Source organism: Prosopis cineraria, unplaced genomic scaffold (assembly GCF_029017545.1).
Source record: "Prosopis cineraria cultivar Desert tree isolate PC_DT_omini unplaced genomic scaffold, ASM2901754v1 PC10, whole genome shotgun sequence".
In the NCBI taxonomy this organism is placed as follows: Eukaryota; Viridiplantae; Streptophyta; class Magnoliopsida; order Fabales; family Fabaceae; genus Prosopis; species Prosopis cineraria.
Window position 1 is genome coordinate 4989390 of NW_026555341.1, and position 18134 is coordinate 5007523.

General features: G+C 30.6%; 1 long non-coding RNA gene, 1 other non-coding gene and 1 pseudogene across 2 annotated transcripts; 1 reads left to right on the top strand and 2 right to left on the bottom strand.

Annotated features, from left to right (window-relative positions):
• Positions 1-2174: 2174 nt before the first annotated feature.
• On the bottom strand, positions 2175-6771 carry LOC129321488 (calcineurin B-like protein 1; annotated as a pseudogene).
• On the top strand, positions 2967-3038 carry TRNAK-UUU (transfer RNA lysine (anticodon UUU)). Its single transcript has one exon. It is a non-coding gene; the product is annotated as a tRNA-Lys (tRNA).
• A 3929-nt stretch (positions 6772-10700) lies between the features above and the next one.
• LOC129321695 (uncharacterized) lies at positions 10701-12248 on the bottom strand. Its single transcript, XR_008596079.1, has 3 exons — positions 12078-12248; positions 11353-11418; positions 10701-10803 (listed from the first exon to the last, which is right to left on the bottom strand). It is a non-coding gene; the product is annotated as an uncharacterized LOC129321695 (long non-coding RNA).
• Between the last annotated feature and the right edge of the window lie 5886 nt (positions 12249-18134).

Here is an 18134-nt window from a genome sequence, read left to right on the forward strand (position 1 = left end):
TGACAATAAATTCATAGGGGGTACACACTTGGACTCCAGCATCACCCTCAGAATCATTGGGAGGGACTGGCATTTGCAGCCTTGCTAGAGAGAGAGACGTTTAGTTAAGGTATCAGACTGAAGGAAGTTTGACTTCTCTTTGACAATTTGCAAGGCCAGGACACATGCTTTTCGTAACCACACATGATTAGATGTGTAAGATAATTGAACAACCAGCTGATTCACTAGAAACCCGCAGGAAAGCCATAAAGGCTTTTAAAATCATGAAAGTATTCCCATGCCTCTTGAACTTGATGATTATTCAAAGAGCTTTCAAGCTTCGTCAACAGAATTTCATGAGAGGAAACCTTCCCAAGGTAATCTTTCGCAGGGGTTACAAGTGGAAGAATTTGCAGAGCGCGACTGACTGTATGCAGTACATATATGACACCTGCGACCCTCGAAGTTGAAAATTGCAGACATATTCACAAACGTTTGACGTCAAGGCAGTTCCTCCGAAGGGCAGAGGCCTTTCTAAGCAAACAGCACTTAATGCAGTGATTAAGTGATAAAATTTCTTGGTGACACCAAACACCATCCCAATACCTCGGTATTTATTATTGAGCATTCAAATGCCACCCAAAGACGTTCGGTTATCAAACACCAAAAGCACCGAGTCGTGCAAAAAGAAAACACCCAATAATCCGTGTCGAATGCACCAGTGAGACATATTCCGGCGTATCAAAATTCTATCAGTATTTATTTAAAGACAATACATATTCCGATACGGTTGGGATACGGCTACTCACTTAAAAAAACACCACTTTCAGTTTAACCAAAAAAATTCACACGGAATGACGGAAAGCTTACCGCGTGAGGGATTCAACTAGACAAATCCTTGTTAGCCTCTGATTTCCAACGTGCTCTCGCCGTTTCCAATGCTGAAGAAGGAGGGAAGACTACGAAGGTCGAACCAGCCCAGTGACAGTTCACAGTTTCGTGCTTGGGAGATTACCAATGATGGACGTCACAAGGAGTTGTGCTCGGATCAGATCGGTCACCGATACCAGTGCTCTGCGTCTCTGACTTGAGTTTTCATTCAAGCCAATTTCTTTGGGTGGCAATAGGCTAGACGATGCCGATGGGCGATGGCCATAATAACATTCGAAGGCTATAGAGTTCTCACTTCTCAACTGTGGATTTTTATTTGGGAAAATGACAATTCATATTCCCTTATTTTATTTTGCTTGCTACCGTTGGACGGTTGGAGGCAATCCTACACGGGGGTTGGATCACTGGCCATTCCCTTAGTTGTGAATTATTGGTTTGTTACTGCAGAAAAAAAGTTGCCTTTTACGACGTTTTTTAATTAAAAATTCATTTAAAAACATATAATTGACTTTTCATTAAAATATAAAAACTATGAATAACAAGTAGCAAATTTAATCATTAAAAGATATACTTTTCACGTTCAGGTCAAACTTTACTCGTATTCTCCCTTTTTTCTCTCAAGTTATCTTCATACTCAACAATTGTAAAGCTAATTTCTCAAGTAACCTGATAGTCATTAAACGAGTTGTCTTCTTTTAAAAAATACCTTTCTATACATATTTTAAGAATTAAACTTTGAAATGATGTTTAAAAGATTTAAATTGCTATCATCTATGTCATACTCATTTAATTACGCTTAATTTCCTTTTCCTACCTTAATATTAACTTAGTTCTTGAACCTTATTTTCTGTTAAAGAAAAAGATATTTTTAATACCAACCTAGTTTTTGAAAAATTTGTTAAAAGACATGTTTTACGGACTGACTGACAGGGTTTTTTTTTTTTTTATGTAAGTTAATCACAAGTTACGAAATTTACAAATTTAGATATAGTCTAGAGAGAAAATATATATATATATATATATATATATATATATCAGCGAGCGAGCATGTTTGAAGTTAATTTCGTTTGTTTCAACTTCTGGTTAACTCCATTCTTCTTTATGAAATTACTACCATTTTAATTTTAACTATCATTTATTTCTGATAAACAAGACTATAGAAAGTATTTCTTTTAATACAGAGATATTTGCAAAATTCTGATTTCAGAGGGTTCAAATAATGAAAAGGAAACTTCCATTTAATTTCTGTTTTTTTTCCCGGCAAATGTGTTCAATTTAACAAATAATGAAGTTGAGATTTCTAGTTTTCAGGAAAGAGTAAAGTAGGCCTTTCTTCTTATTTATGCACTCTTTGAACATGTTTACCAATTTTATCTAAGGGAAGCATCATTTAGACAGTTACAGCACACTATACAAATACAATAAACCGTGCAAGGCAAAATTACTTCATCCCTCTTCAAAAATAAATCTGGCGCACCACGGAAGGGGGATTCCAATCAAAGTCCTCTAAGTGATACTTTACATCTTTATCACTACACCGCAGTGACCTTAAACATCTCTTGGAAGACAAAACTACACCTAATATAGCTCCTAAGTCCTAACTGCATATACTAAATAGATATGTTCTCACTTTGTAATTTCGTCGACCTTGGAATGAAAAACAAAGCTTGGGAAGGTGGTTGTTATGTCCCTGCATTGATTTCACAATTACACGATATGAGCGAAACCGAAAGTTGTTCAAATAACTTTAGTATAAACCACATTACACGCAGACATACCTCAGGTAGGGTAGGGTCATGACTTTTAGTAACGATGGATTCTTAGTAACTAAGTTTTTCCATTCGAACTTGTCTATTTTTCCATCTTGATTTATATCAGCATCCAAGAAAGTCTGATCACAAGAACAGAATGTCAAGTTTTAACCTTCATTATTGTGATGTTTACTGCTAGAAGGAGAAGAAGTTTACAGCAATTCGATCTCGTATTTCTATTTCTTTTTCTTTTTTTTTTCGGTATACATACAAATTCAATTGATTACCTATACTTTTGATAAAATTGATTAATTTTCAATTTCTTTCACAACTAATACACTACAAGCCGACTTAGCTCAGTGGTAGAGCGCGTGGCTTTTAACCACGTGGTCGTGGGTTCGATCCCCACAGTCGGCGGGTTAATTATCTTTTATGTAGGCAGCTCCACCCAATATAATAAGACTTCTTTTTGTTTGACTGCTGATATACATGTTTTATGTCATCTAGGATTTGAAAAAGCACGGCTCACCTTATCAAGGATTTTTTCTAACGCATCGTCGGCCAACTTCATTTCGGACTCTGAAAGAAGAGCAATTAACATTTTTTTGACCTGCCGCAAACCCAAATGTGAAATGAAGACGCTTCATGAGATTAGTAGGCACATGTATAGAAAGAGACTTGGTGCTTATCAATCTGGAGAATAAGAAAGCCATTGCTGGAAAAAATATATTCGGATCTCACTTACCTCTTGGCGCTCAATAAAACCTGTATTATGCAAATCATAAAGCCTAAACGAAACTGCAATCAAATCCCAAACATAACCTATCAGTACACCCAGATCACAACATATGATAGAGGATGATCCACAAATCTAAATTTAAGGAATTGATCTTCAACTTACAATCTATCTTGTCTTCTTGTGATGCTTTAGGGTGGAAGACACTGAGGGATCTAACAAAATCGCCAAAGTCAATGGCTCCCTTCTGCTTAACATCAAACATATCAAAGATCTGCATGCAGAATGAGGATAATATTAATATAGATCCAAAGATCCAAGTAATAAAAAAGCAAATTCATGGAGAAACAAGAAGTTGCATGACATATTATCAAAATAGAATAAGAATTAACAGCCATATGTAAATGAAAAAATTCACCAGAAGCTAAATACATAAATAAATATTTCACTTCGAAATAAGAAAAGAGGCAATATTTTCCACTCACAAGTACAAATGAATGATAACCTGCGTATCTAAATTCAACACCTAACTCCTAATGGAGCCGGCCAATCAAATGCTAGTTGGTTCACAACAATTATTTCACAGGCCTGAGGAATGCTTAACATATTGGAGTTTTCTTCAGAGGCATATAGTGAAAGTGCAAATTTCTCAATTAACTAGTAGAATTACACGTCACTGATCCAAAGAGTGCATTTTGATCTGTCTACGGCCATACACATGCTTGCAAGCAACCATAACTATTGCAGCAATGTTCTTAAGAATGCTAAAGGATGTTCTCATACTCGGCTAGCAAAGAGGTTATCCTTCTTTTTGTTGTTGAAAATTGCCAAGTGAAGCTCCTCCTGCAGAGCAAGAAGAACGATAATTACAACTTGAAACTATATTGTAATGTTTGAAGAACAAGAAACAGTCACAACAAAGTTAATAAGAAACCATCAATTAAGCTACAAACAAAAAGATTTAAAAGACGACTGAAAACAGAAATGGCAATATATTGTAGATCGTTCATGTCAATTAGCATCACAAGTACATTATAACCAATTTCATCCTATGACTCAGAAACCATAGCATACTACATTAACCTAAGGAGTCTAAGAAGTTAAACTGCAAGCAAGTTAATGACCAAAATTCTTCTAACAAAATACGCATGCAAAAGGAAAGAAAGGGGGATTAAAAATAACTCAAACTAGTAATACAAACTTAATGGATGATTGTTGGTAAAAAAAGCATATGCAATACGGTACCTTGCTGATTAATCCATCATCAACGACTGAACTGCTGATGCTCTTAAAAAGCTCAACAGTGCTTCAACCTCACTAACACTGACTGGGAAACCAAACAATGACACACATTTTAAGTTACAAAGTTAACATGTACTTCCCCCCCACACACACAGAGACAGGCATCTTATCACAAATATGCTTCACATAAATGTGGATAAAGTAAATTTTTTCAACAAAAATAAATAACTCAGGCATTGTTGTAACATTCCTTAATTAGGGAAAGAGACAGTGACCCAACATGTCTCCCTTTTCTTCCTTGGTTAGTTAAAGATTGCTCATTGAAATTCAGAATGCCCGAGATGGACACTTTTGTGTGCAATTGCGTGGGAAAAAAAAGCCTCGTGCCAAAAATTCTCTGGCGAGTGTCATGAGTCCAATATTGGAGAGACCTTCAAAAAGTGGGCTAGTGGGGCTTGTAAGCTTAACAGTTTTTCTCATATAATGGATTAATCTTTTGGCATGAGTTCTTTCTAAGTTAATCTTTTGGATAAGCTCTGTTTAGAATTATACTTGTAACATCAAGAAAACTTTGAGTGATTGAGAGACCTAATAAATATTGTAATTATCATTATGATTTTTAAAATTCCTTCAGCTGGAAGAAGAGTATATCCATAACATGCAGCTTGGAAGCGGATTAACTTCAGCCTTTATAACTCAAGCAGTATCAGCAAATCTAGTATAATCATTCCGCAATTAATATAGCATTGAATGATTCTACCAAAAAGCTTTATCGACTTACAGGCTGTCTCTGATGCAAGAACCAAAGGGTCCTCTCCCATAGGGAACTTTCTCTTACTTCCTGTCTTAGAGTAGAAACAGCCCATTTTTGGATGATGTGCAGGCAGCACAGAAACTGACTAGCGGGCTTTGCTAAAGGAAATAATCAAAAGCAGCTTAATCTTGCAATATGAAATTCAAATTCAAATACGAGAACGTGAAATAAATAGTATATAAATCAATCTCATGATTGCAAACGGTCTTAGCTAAAAAATAACGCGATACAGAGAGACTTTAAAAAAAATTAAACACAGAAAAGGCGTAGAAAAGGGATAATAATGCATACAGAACTCCACAGGAGAATGCCAGAATAAAAATTAATGATTGCGAAAGGATGGATATGGGCCCAAAAGGACCAAATTCGCGAAGTCATTCAAGACTCAAGAAGGAGCCTAACTACGAAACAACATGGAGTAAGGGGGGAATAAAGGAAGTGAGAACCACTTCCGCACCAAAGCCAAATAATAAATTAATAAAAGCAGATAAAAACTTGACTTTCAAGTCGGATTTTTTTTCCAGTTACCCAAAAAAAAAAAACTACCAATATGAAAGATTAAATATGGGTATATAGGCTAATCAGCATCAGAAAAATTCCCAGATCCTCAAATATTCAAGTTTCAGCAGATAAAGTTATGGACCTGTGAAACCATTCCCTTCTCCTCTGCATGGGAACCAAAGTAACGAGAACTAGAATAACTAATTAACAAATAAATAATATAGAAAAATGACCAGGATAAGTAATCCACAGAGCTCGGAAATACATTTTTACATTTCTCTCTCTTTCATTCCCTCCTATGAATTCCTTCAGAATAAACCTCCACATGATATCTAAATCAAATCAAACACAAGAAACGCTTCACGAAAAGAATTGGAAACACCACACAATGAGAGGGAGCATAATGCGTCCATGCGGCGAGGAGAAGAAACTCACCGGATTTCAGCAAGCAATTCCCGAGTCGGTTATCCGAACAAAGAAGCCATTGGGCATTTAGATAGAAAAAGATGCGGCAAGAGTAACGCAGAGTTCTTGAAAAGGAGGAATCCTGGTCTTAGAACTCTGGAGAGATTTTCGCAGCTCTTGCCCGAAGGCGCCAGAAGCAGAAACGAAGAGGCAAATGAAAGCAGTTTAATGATGCCGCGCACACGAGATATATCATATATGGGCTGGTCCGTGAGAATCACGTGCCTTCCAGATTCAACCGACGGAAAGCTGAATATTTGCAGCAGCCTTGAGCTACTGAACGAATTGAATCAACGGATTGTCATTATCATTATTCAGAATTGAAGTTTTCTCTGAACCGAAAAAATATCTAGTGTATTGAAATTTTCTTTTGCAACTGAAATTCAATGGAACGCGCATTTCCTCCTCCATTGATTTTCTTAATATCGGCTCCGCTATCATGGGCAGAACAATAAAAAAAACTTTCATGTTGACCTGCTATCTAAAACCAGTAATTGATTGACAGGTCACCTAACCTCTATTCCATTTTTGCTTTTGGCATTATTTCTTTTGATTGTCAAGAGAACCCTGTTTTAATAATCAGAGCTTGCTAAAGAAGGCAATCAACAATTAAGAAATAACTAATACAATGTTTGCCCGGATTGGCTTATATTGATATCACCATTTTGATAAGCCTCATCCATCTAACAAATCGCAGAGAATTTGACAGTTCCTTGTATGCAATGATATACATATATTATACTCTCTCTCTTAAAAAATATAAAACATCTTTAATGAAATCTCACCCTTCAATAAATTAGTTACCTGCTTTTAAATTAACTTTATCTTTTTATATTTATCCTTATTAAACACCTTACAATAAATATAAAATTATTATCAATGGGGACACTTTAAAAAAAAGACAATTATTATATCTCAAAAGATTAAAAATGCCTTATATTTTTTAATATCTAACTCCTTAAAAAATGCCTTATATTTTTGAATGGAGGGAATATTCCTTTCTATGTAATAAGTCATGTTTAATTAATTTCATGCTTATTAAAACAAATGATGGTTATAACTTATATCTTTAAAATTATTTAAAAAATATTTAATTTATTTTAAAATATAAGCATTTTTTAGATATTTTTTACCTAGAATATAAACAACTTAGTGTTTATAAAATATTGTTTTATTTTGCCTCTTGTATTTATTAATTTAATTTTCTGTGTCTATGAATTTATAACTTTCTCACTTGTCATGAATTTGAATTCAAGGTAACAAGAGTGATAATATATATTTTTATGAGGATATAGGTTTTATGAAAAATATTGTTAAAATCTGTTTATATTTTGGCCAGGATGAAGTATATGATTTGTCAATTTTGCCCTCTCCTTGCAATTAATAATTATAATAAATTGTTGTATGTGAATTCAAATCATGATAAATAAATAAGGGATACAATTGAAAAAAAAATATGCTAATTTTATTTTATATTGATGATAAAAAAAACTTTTGAAATTTTTCTTATACTAAGCATGGAATGGGTACACTTTATTATCTGCATTTGTTCTGTATATAAGATTCCTTTGACACGCAACCGTCATGCCATGCGTACATACATGCGCGTATTTAGTCTTCAAGATATCATCATATCAAAACTAACACATATGACAAACTCTATAAGAAACAATGGTAAAATAAAAAAAAACAAAACAAAACAAACAAAAAACCCTATAAGAAACTATAACATGTGCAATAAATTTATGTATAATAAATATGCATAGGTATAAGGTATATATACACTCCCTCCATTTAAAAATATAAAATATTTTTAATTAAATTTTACCTCACAATAAAATAATTATTGATTTTTTAATTAACTATATCTTTTTTATTTTTATATTTAAAAATATTTTATATATTTAAATATTTAACTCTTCAAAAATATATCATATTTCTAAATATATGGAATATATGATATGGTAGAAAATTGGATGAAGCAATGGGGTGTAAACAAGTGGTGTTATGGAGAAAGAATTTTCAAAATGGGGGAAAAAAAGAGTTGGGGTGGAAATGATAAGTCAACCGATACACTCAAAGGGATGCAAGGGCGAAGTGTTGCAATTAAATGAAAGCAAGGGATCTGCCAGATGCCCCTGAAGATGCCTCTTGACTAGTGAGTCGAAAGAAGCAAGCCAACAAGACAGCCAGACAGTCACATGGTTCTGGGACCAAACAAGGAAAATGACACATAATAATAACTCTTTAAATCTTAAAGTGTAGTTATAAAAAAATTAAGATATAATTTTATTCTTAAATTATTTTTAAAGAAACAATGTTGTCCTTCAAATCTTACTCCTAAATTATTTTTAAAAAAGTAATATTATTTTTAAACTATTCATTGTAATAATATCATCCTTAAATTAATTAAATTAAAGTAATATTGTCTCGTTGTTTAAACGTTCATTGTTGTAGTTAGTGGGACTTTTTTTTATAAGTTAATGTATAATTTTATTTCTAAACTATATTTAGAGGAACAATGTTGCCCTTATTGTTTAAAAATCATAAAATTAAAATAATATTAAATGTATATATAAATATAAAATTACAATAATATTAAATAAAAATGATATTAAATGTATATATAAAATAAATATAAAAAAAATATAAATTATAGTTTTATAACTCATTAAATATAAGTGAATTTTGATTAAATTAGATATGAATAGACTCAAAAATATTTACATTTACACCCATAACTATCGACAACTTTATAAAAATATAGTTTCAAATTGTACTTTGTACATATGAATTATTTAAAAATAAAGTTAGCTTTTGGAGTTCTTAAATATCAAAGGTAAGCTTCATACACTTAAATCTTTCTCTCTTCTTCCATTTTCTTAATAGTAAAAGTTAGAATTTGATTGATAATGATAATTTTTGGTCTATATAGACTATAGATCTGAACCCATTAACTTAAATGGAGTTAATGGGAGTAGATTGAGTTAAATAAATTTGATATTTATGATTATACGAGGATTAATGGTTAAGGAGCATTAAATATCTAAAAAATCTCATAAATGTGTTAGTTTGTGACAATATGGCTCTATTAATGACCACTAAAGAGCTCAATGATATTAATGATGGTTAAAGGAAGCTAAGAAACCTTATGAGTATTTTTACATGAATCAAAAATGAATCTTGAACATTAAAAAGTGTTGAATCATTAGTAAAAATTAGCCTAAATATAGATATTAATGAGTTGCATTGTAAATGCTTGTAAAGTGACTATCCTTAGTACCATTCAAGCTTCTTGAAAACTTCAAGAGTAAGTATTGAGGAGTAAAATCTTTGACCTCTCAAAAATTTGAGAAAATTAAAAAAATTCTATCTTATACTTTTGAATGTTAATTAGTTTATCAATCAATATTTAATAATTGAATTGTGTGAGATTTTATAAAAATGCAAATGTGACTTATTTTATTTAAAGAGCCCACTGTTGAAGTGGTAATTTAATATAGTCCAATGATTTTGAAATTTTAAAGTTCAATAATTTCTAATGAATGAGGTACAATGATTATAAAAATATAAAGTGCAATGATTTGTGTAATTGGGAGTTAAATGATTAGAGTTGCTAGGAGTTCGATGATTTTAAAATGTATAGAGTTTAATGATTGTGAATGTGTGAGATACGATGATTTTGAAATTTGAAGTTCAATGACTTATTTGATTTGAAGTTCAATGAAAATGTATTTGAAGAGTTTAATAATTTGTAAAATGGTGGAGTTCAATAAAGTTGGTTATGTGGAGTTCTATGAAATAAGTTAATTATAAATTATTACATAAATATGCATTGCATGATCTTGAAAGGCAAGAGTTTGCTTAAGAAGAGGAATAGAAAATTAAATCTACATGGTAGGGCTCCTATCCGAGTTGATGGCTTGCCTAGATTGTTTATATACTCATTGTCCTACCTGTTTAATGAAAGACTATCACATTGGTTTAATAAGGGACTTGAATCTTGTAACACCCTCAAATTTACAGACCGATTTTTCGCAAATCATTAATTCAACAAATTATTTTTTTTTTGAACCCTCATCATACCCTTATCATGGTAGAAAAATTTCTACCATGATACATCCAAGACAATATACCACAGGTCTTAAAATATCTCAAAAAAAACAATTAAAACCATGAGGGACAGACATGATCCTCATGGCATGTTATTCAAATCAGGTCATGAATCAAGAGGGATAAACATAATCCTCTTGGTCATATAAATACTTTTAATAAAAAGGATTAGAGTTTACATGCTTCACAAAGAAGATATGTCCTAAGTTGGCACAAGATACATTGTATAATCTAAAATAAGAGGCAACGTAAAAGATGGTGTCTCATACACCACAGTTACACCTCTGGTGCTTTCTCGGCCGGACTCGCTCCTGTAAAAATATTAACCACGGGGAATGAGACTTAAAAGTCCCAGTAACCAGAAATTAATATGTAATGATGCATGCGGATGTAACTAATCATGCGATTGCTAAGTGGGCACACAAAACATTTAACCGAACAATACTTTCAAACAAGCCGAACAAGTCTTTAATTTGCATGACTGCACCTTATATCCTCCTTTCGCCATGCTCGGACGCCAAATCACCCGGCCAAAGGTGAGTTGGACCAAGTGACACGCCACTCATTGGGTCCAATGAGGGCTTACCACGTGGTAATAATTAACCGAACAGAAATTCCCATTAACACCATACATTAAAATACCCTGACAAGTCATGCATCATTCAAATATCCAAACAGGAATATATCCGAACAATAATATCTCATCATGATAAACAAAAATAAATTTTTAACCCACTTGGCAATAATTTCAAACAAGTATATATAGTATTTATTTTCAATAATTCATAATTTTTCCAAACAACAAAACAACACATAACCATTCACAAACACACCCATCACAATACATTAATAATGGTTACCTTGTGTCTTGAATAACAAGTTCCCCTTCACAACTCCTTTTTCACCACTATCTTTGTCAATATAATCTACATAATTATTTCACAATACTATATATTAATTTTACATTAAAATAAATAACTCTAATTTAAAGAGTTAGAAAGTCTTAGATCTATAGTCCATATTAACACTGATTTAAGATTTATGCCTCATTTAACTTCCCAAATTCTTTTTCTAAAATTCTCGTACCCTAATAAACTATTTTTTTATCCTCAAATCACTTCTAGTATCACAATTTCATCCTTCTATATTCTAAAAATTCGTCCAAAAATAAATTAAAAATTTTAAAATTATCCTGAAACCTCAAATCACTTTTCTATAACCTCAAAAATACCTATTCATACTTAAATAAATATTTAATAATCAGAGATTTATCCTTACATCTCAGATTCCACATAAATTCAACCATATAGATCTAGATTTTAACTCAAAAATTCTTAAACATGAGTTTCAACCTTAAGAAAATATTCTATAATATTTTTTATATCCTTAAGAATTTTAACCTATATTTTTAATATATCATTAGATTAACTATCCTATAGAAAAATCCTAATCAAAATATTTACTCTATCCTACAAAATAATCATATCACTAGAAAGCTAATATTATTTAGAAAATAACTATAAAATTAATTTTGTAATTAAATAAATTTTTAAATGCTAATCTAAACAGGAAAGTTAGAACATACCTGAAGAAAAAGAAAATAATCCCCCCTTGCGAGAAAACGCCGAGCAACGTGAGAGGAAGAGAGAAAAATAATATAAAAATGGGATTGTGAGTCCCAAAATTATATTAAAAAAAACTATAGGTTTGAATTTAATTATTCAAACCTTTGGGCCAAAAGTTGCAATTTCCTCTAAATTGCATCTCAGCCTCTCATGCTTCTTAATGCACACACCCCCTCCTTTTTATATATGAAGGCACCTCTTCTCTTCCCTCATCTAACCAATGTGGGACTTAGAAACAACAACCTTCTACCTCTATTTTTTTGTTCCTTCTACCTTCTCTTTTTTTTAACACACACATAAAAAAAATTATTTATGTATTATATCTTAACTAAATATTGCTTATGTGGTTTTAAATTTAAATTTTTAAATTCATAATTAAATACCTAATTATAATATTATTTCTAAATAACCTCAAATAATATAAATTCCTATTATTATCATCTTTTTTCCTCAAAACCTAAATTCCACAATTTCTTTATTATATAAAAATCAGGATGTTACAAATCTAGCTAACTATTCACTAGTTCAATGAGGAAGTTTGTATAGGAAAAATGGCACCTCACAAAGTGAAAAAATAAGGAAAACCATGTTCCATACGTGAGTTGGGCAAGCCTTAGTCAAGTAATTCCTTTACAAGTGTTTAGGTTAGATAAGTCTCGGATTATAAACTATCCCATTGTGATATAGCTCACAATTTTATGTTAGAGAAATATGGAGGATATAAGGGAGATGTGATCATACATATAATGAAAAGGGAAAATGATTGTTATATTGTGACCCTAGTGAAATAATACACTTAGAAACCTTATTGAATATGTATGAGCATTATTTTGTTTGATATTTTGTGAGTATGAATCATAATAAATGAATATGAGGATATTTATTCTTAAGACATGCTTACAAACTGATTTGTAATCATAATCTCATATGCATGTCTTAAAGATGATGAGAAGGTTGAGTTTAGCTCTTGAACATGTCCACGCTTTGTGATTACTTATAAATTGTCACTTACATTTAAATTAATTAACATGCATTAGTATGAGTTAGTTGGACTTTGGTTACTGAGTGGTTGTACTCACCCAATTATCTTCAATATTATAGAAAATGGCTCAAGAGGATCAGATAGAAGAAAGCAACCAGAGGCTTAGGATTGTGATCCTATTTAGTAGACCTCTTTATTCTTGAGTCATTATGTGTATTTGACAATTTAAATTGCCAACTAGCATCTGTTCATTTTTTGTTCTTAGTTGCATTATGTGTTTGTGAATTGTAAGTGTATTTTGGATCATAGAAAATGAGTTTGTGAAGTATGATATCTGTCATAGGGCTAAATTACTAATACAAGTAAAAGTTGGGCATAATATGTGTTGATTATAAAATTTTTGTTGAAAAGTGATTTGAACTCCCCCTTGTATGTTTTTGACATTGAGGGGTTGAGTAGTAAAATTATGACCTATAAGTATTTAATATGATATGCTGCATTGTATAAGTTAGTTTTAATGTTTTACATGTGGTCTAATTGGTGTTAATGGCTATTGGCTTTTGGTGATTGAGTTAGACAATTACTTTTGAGAAAAATATTGAAAAAGTGTAAGTTTTGAAAAGAGTGTTCAGATTTTTATTGTGTAATAATTTGATTATGAAACAAAAGCCATTAGTTAGAGCTCAAAAAGAGCTTTTCATAGACATCTAGTTCGCGTTAATTGGACGTTGGATGAAAGATTTGAACATATCAAAAGTTGTCCTAAAAGTTGTCAAATTGACAGTCAAATTTACTATCAAAGATCGTGCAAATGCACCATGATGCATGGTGCCACAAGTTGCAACGGATGACACAGAGACAAACACGCTGCAGTGCATGTTCAATGAGCCACGTCACATGCCTTAAAAATTTGCAGAACTATTTTGTTATCAAATGTTCTTGTAAATGCACTCATGTTTGATGTGATCTCATGCTTCCGTATATTTGTGAGCCCTGATTTGTCTATTTTAAAGAGTTTGAACGTGGTTTTAGTTTTTAAATACTTGAATTCCCAATTTTTCACCCATTTTCAAATTGGTGTTATGTTAATTATTTTAATTCAATCTCTTTATTAATTGATATTTGGAGTTAATTATGGCTTAGAAAGAAAAACATACTAGAGTTTTCAACTCCAATTGACTTTATGCTTCTCAAACACTTTTTACTTTAATTTATAGTGTTTAAATGACCTTTGAAACTCATTTTTGAAATTAAATGATTTATGGAATCCTATCTCTACATGATTTTTTTTACTTAGCCTTTTGAATTCTTATACAATTAAGGTAATCCTTTTATTTCCATGATATCTTTTACTATTAATTAAATTAGTTGAAATTATCATGGTAACTTTACATCAAGGTTAAGTATGTGTTAATATGTGTTTAAGTATTGGAGATTTTACATTGTCAATTTATAAAAATTTTAAAATTTTTAATATTAAATTAGACCAATCAAATTAAATTTATAATGCTGAAATTCACGATAAAATAAATTAATTAAAATTTTTATAAAATTAAAAAATTAATTAATAATATTAAAATAAATGTTTTTAATATAAACCCAGTTTAAATCTCATCATGTGATGTGAATGATCTTTAGGCCAAAAAAAAGGGGAAAAAAAGCGCTAAAACTGGTTCCGAGAGGAAGGCTGTGATCTGTTACTGGGGCAGCGTTCAACAAAGTCACGTGCTCTCGCCTCCCGTTTTCACTTTGACACTTTTGCTCACTTCGCAGCAGCAAAATTGCACTCCCATATATTTTCTACCAAAAAAAAAAAGAAATTTTAATATACTGAGCGTAAAATAAATGCTCGTCCTTACACCGGTTTTGAATGTTAATATTTTTTTACATGTGATGCCTTTTTTTTTTTTGTTGGTCTAAAAGACAAGGTAAATTAATGTATACCTGTGAAGCCAGTCTGTTATGAAAAGTCAAAAAAATGAGTCACGTGCCGTTAAATCTATGGGCTCGGCTCCTCTCTACCCCTTCCTATCCATGGAACAGCTAGATAGTTTAGATTAAATGTTTCGATTTTTTTATTTCATATTTATTAACAAATTTTTATTAAATTTAATCACTAATTTAGACAGTATATATTTGATATGGATAATATAAATTTACTGTTAAAAATATTTTTTTATAATTTTAATATTAAGATTAAAATGCATAAAATTTTTGAATTTTGAAGCAGTTAAATATAGTCTCTTTTATTTTTAAAAATTTAAAATTAACTCTTTAATTTTTAATTTTTTTTAAAGCTCCTAATGTTAGTTATATTATTTAACTAAAAAATGCTATTAAACCAAAAAATATTATATTATATAACCATTTATAATTAATTTTCTTGAGGCACTGATAGTCAAAAAAATATTATTATTACTATGTAAAGTTTTAAATATTTATGATTATGTTAGTTTTATCTTTTTTTTTTTTTGCTATCAATGCTGCATGGTTTTATTGTTTTAAAGGATAAACTTTTATTTATATTTTCATATTAGATTAATATAAGGTACGTGACTAAAATATTTAAAATTTTAAATATTATCAGGTTAGATTAATTTATCATTTAATATGAGAAAATTATGCATCATTGATAATAAAAAAAATAGATAAAACTAATACAAAAGTAAATATTTAAAAATTTATATCATGATAATAAATTTTTTTTTTTGCTGTTAGTGTCACAACAATCCAAAAAAATAAGAGATTAATTAGCCATAGTTCTATAATATAATATCTTGTTTACTAATATATTTTTAGTTAAATGACATTTTATATAAAAAATAATATAATTAACAATAGAGGTTTTGAAAAATAAAATTAAATGTTATGAGAGTTACTTTTAAACTTTTAAAGGTGAAAGTGATCACATACAACTGCTTCAAAGTTCATGAAGGTTTTATGTATTTTAACTTAATATTAAATCTACACTATCCATGTAGTATATCTAGAAAGTTTAAATTTAATATAAATGATCTAAATATAAAAATAAAGATTTAAAAAATTTCATAATTTTAATATGAAATTTACACTATCAATAATATATATGGAATTTACACTATCTATAATATATTTGGATAATCCAGGACAGACCTACTCAAATTGAAGGGCTAAACCCAAAAAAAAAAAAAAGTTTCCATCCCCCTCCCAAAAAAAAACACCATTTTCAATTGGCCCTCTCTAAAAATTTTCAATTCCAAAAAAAAAAAGAACAATCATTTTCCTCCTTAAAAAATTTCACTTCTCTCCCATAAATTCATTTTACCCATATACTTTTCTATATATAATAACTTAAAATAAAAATAGTTCTAGAATGGACGGAACAATGATTTAACAAAACTAAATTTCTCTAATTGTTTAAATAATTTTTTTTAAAATATATAAAAGAAAGTAGATATACTTTATAATTAATGAGCATCCAAAACCCTAAATTATTATACTAATAACATCCGGATCATAAACTTCTTTAATGTATAAAAACTCTCATCAACTTCTAAATTCCAAGCATATAAAATCTTACCTTTCAATTAGAAAAAAATGACCATTACTTTTGTAGTTATGGGGCTCAGTCTCACACTGGTGTAGTATTTATTTTGACTTTTAAAAATAACGGCTGTTTTTCTTAACGTAACGGTGGGGTTTCAGGCGCTCAAAATTTAAAAGTTGAGGATCCTTTTTGAACATTTTAAGAGTTTAGGATCCAAAATACTATTTGTATAATAGTTTAAGGTTTAACCCTATATTTCATTTAAAAAATAATAAAATTAAAGACTATGTTATTTTCTAATATTTGTAAAAAATTTGATTATATAAAGAAATTACTAATTTTATGTTTTGTGAATTGTTAATAAATTTTAATTTTAATGTAATTTTAAAATATTTAAAATTATATTTTTTAAAAATTATTAATATTTATTTTAAGTAAAAAATTTACCCCTAGTGGCTAATTTTCCCTAGTTTGTCATTGTAGTCAATTTATAAAAATTATAAAAAATTTTAATATTAAATTTGAATTGTCTAAATTGGTGATGAATATTACATTTTTTTATAACTTTTTAATAAATATAAAAATATTTTAAAGCAAAATAGTTTAGATTTAATCTAAGCAGTCCAAATGGACTGTTCTTTACCGAAGGGAATCCAACTTCTAAATGTGCATGCTGTGTCTTCTCCAGAGGGAAAAACAGAGAGATATTCTGTTGAGATTGAACCACACGCACATGCGTGGAATTGAACAAGTCCATGTTGAATCTAGGCAGGACTATCATAGAGTGGCGTGCACATGTTGAACTTGAATTAGGGTTAGGGTTCGGTGGAAGGTGGAAGGTGACATGTTTTGAGTGGAGGGGGCCGAAGTCCGACCTTGAAAAGTAATAGCAATGCCCCCCACACCACACAATGCGTCTGGTTTCTTGGATTTTCCCCATTTGAATCGTTGTAGTTGACTCCTTGGGATTAGTCCTGCACTCGCGCATGTGATTTCCATTCTAATTAGTCAATCACTCAGTCCATTTTCGTCAACTTCTAACCGCCCATTTTTGCATTATTAAGCTTCTTTCTTCTTCTTGCCTACTCTCTCTCTCTCTCATTTGGTGCATAAAACAGATTAAACTGAAATTATAGGATGAAAAAATTGACTTCTGAAAAAGAAACATCACTAAACTAATAAAAACGCATAATAGTATAGCATTAAAAATGTTGCAGCTTAAAAAAAAAAAAAAGGGCATGTATGGCATGGGGGGTGTGTGTGTGTGTGGTAGGATGAGAAAGCATGGTGGGGAGAGAGAGAGAGAGAGAGAGAGAGCATGTGAAGCTGATGGGCTGCCATGCATACTCCTCTTATCTCCATCACCCACAGTTCTATGCCGCTCTCTTTCTATCTTATTTTAGTCAATTATATTAAATTTTTTATAAACTCATTCCATTTTATTTCATTCATTTACAATAATCAATAACTCAAGAGGTAGCCCTGAAGATGTAAAATGCATCCAATAAA